The sequence below is a fragment of the Periplaneta americana genome, chromosome 11, assembly GCF_040183065.1.
Source record: "Periplaneta americana isolate PAMFEO1 chromosome 11, P.americana_PAMFEO1_priV1, whole genome shotgun sequence".
Lineage (NCBI taxonomy): Eukaryota > Metazoa > Arthropoda > Insecta > Blattodea > Blattidae > Periplaneta > Periplaneta americana.
Window position 1 is genome coordinate 98,013,627 of NC_091127.1, and position 10,249 is coordinate 98,023,875.

Here is a 10,249-nt window from a genome sequence, read left to right on the forward strand (position 1 = left end):
TGTCTGTCTGTCTGTCTGTCTGTCTGTTGCGCAAGGAGATGAGCATCGCTTAAGCGGGATCTGTAGCTGGACTTTATAAATTTCATTTTAGAAAACAGCTGTTCGCACTGGCAGGTTGATGAATACATACCATCATTTCCCAGAACTATGATCCTGGAACACAGCTATGGTCCACGATACAACCATTCAAAGATCATTGTAGAAGTAACATAGACCGTTCGTAGATATCTGCAGTGACTTGAATTCAAAGTACAGTACAGCAAGAATGTAGATAAACGAGGTACTATGCTATGGAGTACAAAATTTGAATAGTTGTATCGTGGACAGTAGTTATGTTCCAGGACCATAGTTATGGGAAATGACAGTACTCATTATTTTTTAAGCAAACTGGCTAAGCAGTGGATATGTAGTACTGGATATCTTTTAAAAAGTGTTAGCCCCCAGTAGACCTTCACATTCTGCTTTCAAGAAGCCACCATTCTGCAAATCCAGTACCTCTAACTGCAATTCTGGGATAACATTTTCAATTTAAACATGAAAAAGAGTGGCAAAAATGTTGAAATCTTTTTCCATCCTTTGAAAATCACTGAATCTGTGTTTTTTGAACTCGTAAAACAGGTGATATATTTTAAGATTGTACATATTTAAGTTCGCGTCCTAAATATATGTAACTTATCCTAAACATGAGAAATGAAAGACCGCCTTTCTTGTAAGTGTGATATCCTCTCGATTCATATGGTTCTGCGAAAGACATTGTATCACTAATGAAGCTCCGAAGTACAGCAGTCCAGTAAAATCCGCCACGTACACGCGCTAATTTTTAAGGGAGTGGGGGAAGGGGAAAGTAGGAGGTAAGTTTGATGCTTCGCTGAGGTCTGACGTCACTGCGGCCACCATTGATATACAAGATACGCGGTTGAGGTTGTTTTCCCTCAACTCATTAAGAGTAAATACTGGGTTATCAATTGTGGTGGTTATCTGATGTCAATTGAGCCGAGTTCGACGCATCAGTCAATCATCTACTAGACCATCCCGCCGACAGAGTTCATTATTATATCGCCGATGGCGCCATCTTTTCCTCTAATTTTCTTACCAAAATTCCTATTGGCCGGCTAGCAGTTTCAAACAAATGTCGGGGAGAGAACCGAGTTTTCTTGCTTATGTTCAGTAGCAGAGCTTTTCACTCTGGAGTTCGCTCTCGACGTGGTAGGTCGTTTTGAGAAATGTTGGATCAGTTAAGTTCATTCAGAACTATATGTCGGCTGGTTAGTTATATGTAGCAAGTTTGCATTGACTTCGGGATTCTATCTTCAACAATTAACTTTGGTTATGGATGCAGTCGACATTTTTAAGGTTGTATTCAATGTATTATGGCCTAGTTAATTTTGCAGTACGAGCTGGTTCGGTATTTGTTGTATTTGACCACGATACATTTGTTGAATTGTTAATGAGAATATCCGCGAGTGGTAATATCTTGGTTTATGTATCAGATATTGCGGCATTTTTAGTTTGGTGGTTTATGTCGCGTGGTACATATTATGTTACAGGAAGTGAAGTGGTTTGAGGAATTGATTTGCGTGAGTATTGAGATACGGAGTTATTGTCTACTTACGTTGTCTTCAAAATTTTCCGAGATAGCTCCGCGCGGAATTGTGATACATGGCTATTATTATATCGTGGGAAAGGTTGGACCGAATCCGTATACCTTGTTCTACTTTTATTTTCAAATTGAGCATTGCCATTCTAGATTATTCGATTTATAAATCCGAGAGTATTGCGATCCTAGTGTATTTACGTGGCTACGCGAATTCTAAGGTATCATTGGTATACATATATATATATTCTTTTCTCTCTCTCTGCATTATGGCTATACTAATAGTACAGAGATTTATAGTATTTATATATTGTATTTAAGAATTAAGCTTTAATTAATTATTTGTGTATTTATCTGGTGTGTGACTGTTTTATTGTGGGTTATTTTCCTTGTGATGCAACGAGTTAATATCTGGAGCCTGTTGTTTACCTCTTTGTGGGAATCATTGAAATCTAATTGGGCATTTAATAAGTGTTGTGGAAACCGCTGTACATTGGGGTTAAAGTTTTATATGCTGTTTGAGATGTCGTGACAATGTTCCAGCGGGGAAATATTTTATAGGTCATCAACCTGTTGTTTTGTGAATTTCCCGATTAGACTGAATTACGAATTTGGCAATGTATTGAGGCATGTGATTGAAAGTGTTGAAGGTTTTGGACTTTACTTATGGTTGTATTTCAGATTAATTTATTATATCATTTTTTCGTTTCCATTTAACTTCATACTTTTTATGTTCGCTTCATCAAACTAATTATGTACTTCTTATTTATTATTTGTTAATTATATTTGTTATCATAAATTCACACTATCTATTTCTTTTCAAGTCTTCCACTGCGCATATCCCGATCATCCGATGCACCAGATTCCATCTGGCGAGTAACATCCCGGTATTCTCGAGTTTTGAGAAAAGTGTTGAAAAGAGGGGGAAGAGGAAATCAATTATTACGTTTACTTATTTATTATTCACACCTCCCCCCCTTTCACAATGTCGTGAAGGTGATAATGCCAGCGCAGTGACTCCAGCACCGAAATTGATAAAGAATCGTAGACTAAACCTACATATACTGTATATTATACAGAGTGTTGAAAAAGGTATCCAATATTTTAAGAGGTCCTAGTATGCATCAAAACAAGAAAATAATGTCTAGTAAACATGGGTCCTACAACACATATTTTCTGAGATCTGAATACTTGTTTATAGGAGGTGCTGAGATCTCAGAAAGTTTGTATTGTAGGACCCATGTTTATTAGACATTATTTTCTTGTTTTGATACATTCTATTGCCTTCTAAAATTTTGGATACTATTTTGTACAAACCTGTATACTTATCTCTACAAGTAAATTTTAGTTCCAATTAAGAATACTACTAATTATTGTTCATATCGTTGGCCTCGGTAAAGTAGCTGGTATAGCGCTGGCCTTCTATGCTCGAAGTTGCGGGTTCGATCACGGCCCAAGTCGATGGCATTTAAGTGTGTTTAAGTGCGACAGGCTCATGTCGGTAGATTTATTGGCATGTAAAAGAACTCCTCTGGGACAAGATTCCGGCACAGGCGACGCTGATATAACCTCTGCAGTTGCGAGCGCCTTTAAAGAAACCATAATTTAAATTTTTGTTCACATCCATAATGACATTCAGCATTGAAACAAATCACCACCCATTCCTTCATCATCAAAACTACCATCGCCATAAAACGAGCACAATGACTCATGGTAGAAATAACTTTGTTATATTTAAAGTCGGCAGAAATTTGATCTTTGGCCGGCGCGGCGGCAGATATTTTTATCAATCAAAGCGGCGGCTGAAAATTATATCAAATGAAATATTAGAGCAGTGCAAAGGGAGCAGTTGTTCGACACACCGGCAACAGGGCAAGGGTTGTAAATTCATCTTTTGTGCCTGCAGAGGTCTGTCTCTGCGGTACACAGGATAGCTGCAAGCAGTAGGAACAGTGTAGTAAAGCAAACGTCAGTACTGAAGAAACATAAGAACAGTTCGGTTCTAGTGTTACGATGCCTAAGGATGAGCAAATTCTTTTGGCAAAATTTAAGAGACTTATTTCGCAACGAAGATAAACTATTCTGCAAATTGTGTAAAATATCATTTTCAGTAAATAGAGCATATAATGATCGAGACATGTAAAGAGGAATGTACACAAACGTGCTGTCATAAAGTTGAAAGAAGAAGGCGAAAAATGTGACCAGGGTCATAGTTCTTCATCCGTGTTCCATGAAGAAATGTATGATGCGTTTTAGCAGCAGATTTTCCTCTTCATAACTTAATAAGAAAACCTTGTGCAATTTATTGGAGAAGTATACCGGTAGATCAATTCCACCTCCATGAATATTGCGCAGGACATACACACGGAAAAGTTATGACAAGTGCATACATGACTTAAGAAATACATTGAAAGAAAATAAGATTTGGGTGTCAGTTGATGAGACAACAGATACGGTTGGTCGTTATGTGGTTAGTGTTGTTGTCGGTGCAATGGATGCAAGAGAACCTAATGGACCATATCTTCTTACGTGTGAAATAGTAGATGTGAACTATAGTTCAATATGTACTGTATTTGAAAATGGTCATGTAGTTACTGTGGCCTTCAGGTGTTGAGAGTGAGAACGTTTTCTTTATTTGTGACAGATGCAGCGCCGTACATGATAAAAGCTAGTGAATATTTGGAGCTCAATTAAGCCAATATGATTAATGTAACTTGTCTCGCCCAAGCCTGTCATCGTACTGCAGAAGTAATTAGACGCCAGTTTTCTGGTGTTGAACTTATTGGGGCTGTGAAAAAGAGGTTTGTTAAAGCACCTGCCCACGTAAAAGCATTCAAGAAGATATGCCCTGGTGTATCTCTTCCTCCTTCCCCGGTTCTTACTCGTTGGGGTTCCTGGTTGAAGGCCTGCAGTTATTACTGTAAGTATTTCGACCAGGTCCAGATTGTTATTCAATGATTTTATGTGAAAGATGCATCTGCAATACCAATAGCCCAACGTCTGTTGATTGATTCAAGCATAAAACAATTGGAATACATTGAATCGAATTATTATGGGTTTATTCCTGACTGGATAACAGCTTTAGGAAAGCTCCGTACAAAACTGGTTGATCAGATTTCCCTGTTGCGAAATATCTGGAAGAAAGTGACTGGAGTAGACGATGAAATTGGTAAAATAATATCTGCAAAAATAACAAATATGTTGAAAAAATGGTGGATATTATAAACTGTGCAAGATTAGTGACGGTATTTATGGAAATAAGGATTCCTTTGAAGAACAAACAGAAGTTGAAAAAAATTTTGCACAGGATTTTATGTATGCCCCAGTTGTTTCAACACACGTAGAAATAAGCTTCTCCACATATAAAGCCATGCTATCAGATAGGCGACAATCGTTTTCTGTTAACTTACAAATGTCATTTGTTGTGCATTGTAACAATATTTGGAAGAAAACTGATAACGTATCACATGTGCATTAATAAATGACACTCATTGTAAAGAAAAGGAAAGACAAAAAACAATTATTCAAGTACTTTTGCGAATAAAATATCACGAACCCGTTACAAGTAAACAGTGATTTTGTTTGTGTTCTGTAAGAAATCATACATATAAAGTACATATTATTTGTTTAGGATGAAATGGTTAATTAGTTTTGTAATTTTGAAATCTTATTAAAGTATCTGTAGAATATTAATTGCAGAATTGTTAGAGAATTGTATCGTCTGTACGTCAGCACATCGTGTACATGACCGTCGCTTGTACACAGGGAACACGCCGAGTAAGTCGGAATCCTTGCTATGATGCCATTCTGTCTGTCATGTGCTCCGTCTGCACCGCTCTACGAAATCATCTACAGTCGACTGAAATCCGACACCTCTATGATGCCCGCGCGTTTAGACTTCTTAGAGCTACTCCGGTACTATTTCACTCATAAAAGTTTTTCTTTGTCGAACAAACAAGGAAATTAATAAAATAAAATCTGCATTACTTTGATATAACCGCGCAGTATTCATCAAACGTAGAGTTCAAGATGTCAAATTATAACTTGCATGGCAAGCATAGTTACCTGATAGATTTTCAAAGCATATCCCACGTTTAAAAGCATGTTTCTTTCATATTAGTCCAGGGCATACTGAAGGAAGAAAATTTGTCTAAAAGGGACGAATTAACCATAAATTTTATTTTTTTTATAAACCAACATTATAAGTTCCAAAATAATTTTTACCTTCAGTAAAATAGTCGTAGAAAATTGCGTAAGACATAGAATGTGGTCGTACCTCGTACAATTAGTCAAAATAGTCGTATGCGTCCTACTATAGTCGTACGTATAGCAACCCTGCACAGACCTCCCGAATGCGAGTCCCATTCGGAAAGCATGAGCCACATCTTTCGGTTAAGTACCTTTGTAAATAATACTGCTCTATGTAACTGTTTATAGAAATGAGAAAAATGTTATTTTTCTACACCTGAGAAACGGTAGTAGATTGTATTCTGCTCAACATAATATTTACGTTTGTTCTTCAGGCTAACGTTTATTCTTTTTTCCTTGCTGGGCATGGTATGTGTGTGACCGCAGAGAACAACCTTGCCAGTTGCACAGGTAAAAAGTGCGTGTTATCGTTTGAACATGTCAAGACTTGTGCGGGGAAAGTATACGCAGAAACTTGAAATTCTCACACATTCACGTGTGCAAACATGTCGATTCAAACATATGCTGTCAAGGCAGCAAAAACAGTTTGAAATTATCACTCATGTAAGGTTTTGTTATTGTTATTTAGTTCTTATAGGGTGGTTACATTTTGGATTATGTACGTTCAAAAATTTAAGGACCACAGCATTAGAGGATGGAAATAACTCAGTATTATTTAACCTCATAACTAAAACTAGATGACGTGGTCAGCACAGCAGTTGCACAAAATTTGGATCCTTGGACTTGGTACTCAATTCCGCTGAACACACTTTATACGAGTATATTATTAATAAAATGTGGGTTTCAACCGACAAGGTGAACTCCAGTTTCTAATATGAAGTACTTATTTAATATTAGAAACTAATTAATCTGTGGAACAGCCAACAGCCACTTAACTTGTCACATTTAACAAGCACAACGCTTGGTTGAAGCATCTCACTTCATAGGGATACAAAAATTCTGTGTCACCATCTGAATAAAGATTAGCCTTGCATATTGGTATTGAATGTAAATAGTTGTATTGTAAAGATCACATTTTTTCACATTCCTTTATTCCTTACCTTTATACCTTACAGTCCACATACGGTTGTTATTATATCCGATGTTATTCTTAATGGAAAATAATTTATCCTTTCTTATCGCTGTTAAACTCACTCATTCCTGGGGAAAACCAAGTAAGTCAATTTTTTCGATTTTTTTTTTTAAATTTGGTAGTACTCATTTTTTGCTATTTCTCCGTCGTTTGATAACAAGATAAGCCAATTCTTAATAATATAGGCGAATTTCTCTTTAAGATAATTTATACAGATTATAAAATGTCTATTTATCTTGTAATTCCCATAATTGACTTTTATGACGTCTTGGTAATAAACAGATAAGTCAAGTTATCTTTTTTTACCACCTTTGACATTCATCTTACGTATGGTATTAAACAGGTAAGTGGATTTAACTTGTTTTACCATTTCTTTTGTATCAGGTTTCTTATGTATTTTACATAATTACCTTTATCAGTAAAATGTGTCGTAGTTCCGGTGCAGTGAGTGAGTTGACATAGGGTACTTGTGCATGTATGGACATATCATACTCGTGAGTTTTAGTTAGAACGTAGGGTTAAGATACAAATTTGATTTACTTTAAATGGTATTTTAAGTGATCATGTTTCATTTAATTTAGGATGCTTCCTGTTAATATTATTATACTAATGTTACTATTTTATTATTATGATTATTATTATTATTATTAGTATTATTATTATTCTTAATTTATTATTGAGTGTAATTAATTACCACTGCCAATTTTCATTATTGTGTAAGATACAATAATGGAGGAAAAAAAAGTTCAATATTTCCAAAAATTTTACTGCGGTAAGCTGTACCTAACCCCTTAACTGGCGTATTTCACTAACCTGTTGACTTCTAATATTAAACGCAACAATTATGTGTTTCCCCAACTAAATTAGACACATAGAATTGCTGGAAATTAAAAAAAAAAATCTCCTCCTGAAAAATATGATTTTTTTTTTACTTATCTGGTTTTGCCTCAAGATGAGTGAACTATCCCCTGAAGCTGTAGTCGGGTGATCCAGTTATAGGAAGATATTTTTCTTTTATATAAGTCATAGTATATCTTCATTTTAGACATTTCTCTATTTCTTTGAGGTGTTTAACCTACGCATCGGGGATCAGCGAAGCGTGTAATAGGCAATTTGTTCACGCCGTCTGCCAGGCGCCTATCGCATTTAAAACCAGTAGACGCGAGGTAGGTTACTGAACTTTAGCTTTAGAAGCGGGGGTTTTTCCTTGTCTAGGAACGCGCTTGTAGCATTGTTTGAAGCTAGCAAACAATAGTAGCGTCTGGTGAGCGCGTCACCATAGCTAGTATTTAAAAGGACGGCGTACCGAGACGTGTCCTCAGAATACGACCAGCCGTGAGCCGCTCGCGTGTTTAATCAGAATACTACCGGCCGTGAGCCGATCGTGTGCGTCAGAAGATTACCGGCACTTGAGCCGATCGCGTGTTTACTCTGAATCTTACCGGCATTTGAGCCGATCGCGTGTATACTCATAACATTACCGGCACTTGTACCGATCGCGTATATCATACCATTCTCGGTTTTCCAGCCGATCGCGTACGTCGTAAAGTTCTCGGCATTTTGAGCCGATCGAGTTTCTGACATAGTTCCCGGCCATCAAGCCGATCGAAGTGAGAAAGTGGAGATTTCGCACTTTTTAGTTTGTGATTACTCAAAAAGTGGTAGCAGCGATTTTAAACTGGCGTTAGACGAGATAATTACGTTGCCGAGATCACACGGAAGACTACAGCCAGTATTCCGTCACTTGGACTCAAGTAAGGGACGTGATCCGAATAAACATACTTAGTGGAACTTTACTCCTTGGTTTCTTTCCGTGTGAATGACAAACATCACATTATATCCTACACCCACAAAACCACAAGGTCCCTGAGAAGAGATCACCTCTACCGGGGGACAGCATCCGTCCAACTGAGCAAACCGACTTCCGCTCTGTCGGCGACGCGGCAGAACAAGAAGAGGGCAACCATCGCAAATGGCGCAACCAACTCGTGGCACCAGGTAACCGTCTCACCCCATGAGTCTATATCAATCCCCACTTTTCTTGTCTTGGCTTTCGAAGGCTTCAATTAGGCTTGCTTTGGCCCATTGTACGCCCATCATATAATATACAGTATATGCCGTCCGATAAGTGGCCTGAATGACATTAGCGAATCCGATGCTGACAGGTAGGCCATCCTGCTTCAGCCTCATCAGAGTCAGGCAATATCGTCAGATGAGTAGCCTGATAAGCCCCAGGAACCAGAGCCCGAACTCTTCTACATGAACGTGGGAAGCCCGTACTACCCCGAAGGTTTCACCCTAGCCAATTTTTAACAATAACACATGGTAAATGAAATAAGGGAAAGATGGAGAGTGTTGGTAGAATGAGAGACGGAAACGGGAGTACTCACATCAGAGAATAACCATTTGCAGCGCATGCTTTGGTCCATCACAAATTCCATTGCGACCTGACTGGGTATCGAATCCGTGGCTCCTGAATGGAAGACCAGCGCGTTAGCGTTTGAGGCAGAGCTGCGGTATACCTATCCCAGAGCTATTAAAATTCTTTCATAGGAAAGAACTTGAGAAACTTGTGAGGAATGTGTACATGCAACACAGTTTTAAAAATAAACTGAATTTAGAGAATTTCGAGTTTCCTTAGGCACAAAAACTCTCAAGCGTCTTCAATCAGCACAGACACGTTAGTTGTCTTCGCTATCAGTAGTGAAAAGGTCCTAGAATAATATGAAACTCGTAAGTTATATTTTCATACACAACGCTTTGATTAAATAAGTGCTGCCAAAATATTCTACGAGATCGTAGTGAATCCTGCCATTAAGCTTTATTTGCAATTATTGGAAATAAGTTCCCCAATTTTAAACGACTCGAATCTTCATTGGTTTTCTATGACAGTTTTTGTACACTGATAGCGACACAATTCTGCTGGCGTTTTACATCATTTATCTAGGTCAAGTCTCTGAATCGTATTGTGAAATATCTATTTTTGATTATGATTAGATACAGAGTATAACAAAGCATTTTCCTTGTTCAAATGCTTCAACTGAAGAAGTCGTACTAGTTCAGTTTACACAAGTTTCGGTGACGCTTTCTAACCATTGTAATTCGTGGTGAGAAACACTTTCAGTTCTCGAAAAGAAGAACTGTTTCTGTATGTCAGATACCGGGCCAATTTCTGCGCTTGACAACCGTTACACAATGCTTCTGTGAGGAGGTGGAGTGAGGCAAAGGGACTGCAAGCGGGTAGAGTTCTGGAAAACAAACATTACCTTTCACCGAGACGAAGCAACATTTAACTAATAAAATAAGCTACAACTCACGGCCAACGTTTTCAGATCAGGCAATCTTGCTAGTGCAAGTATGGAGATCACATATAG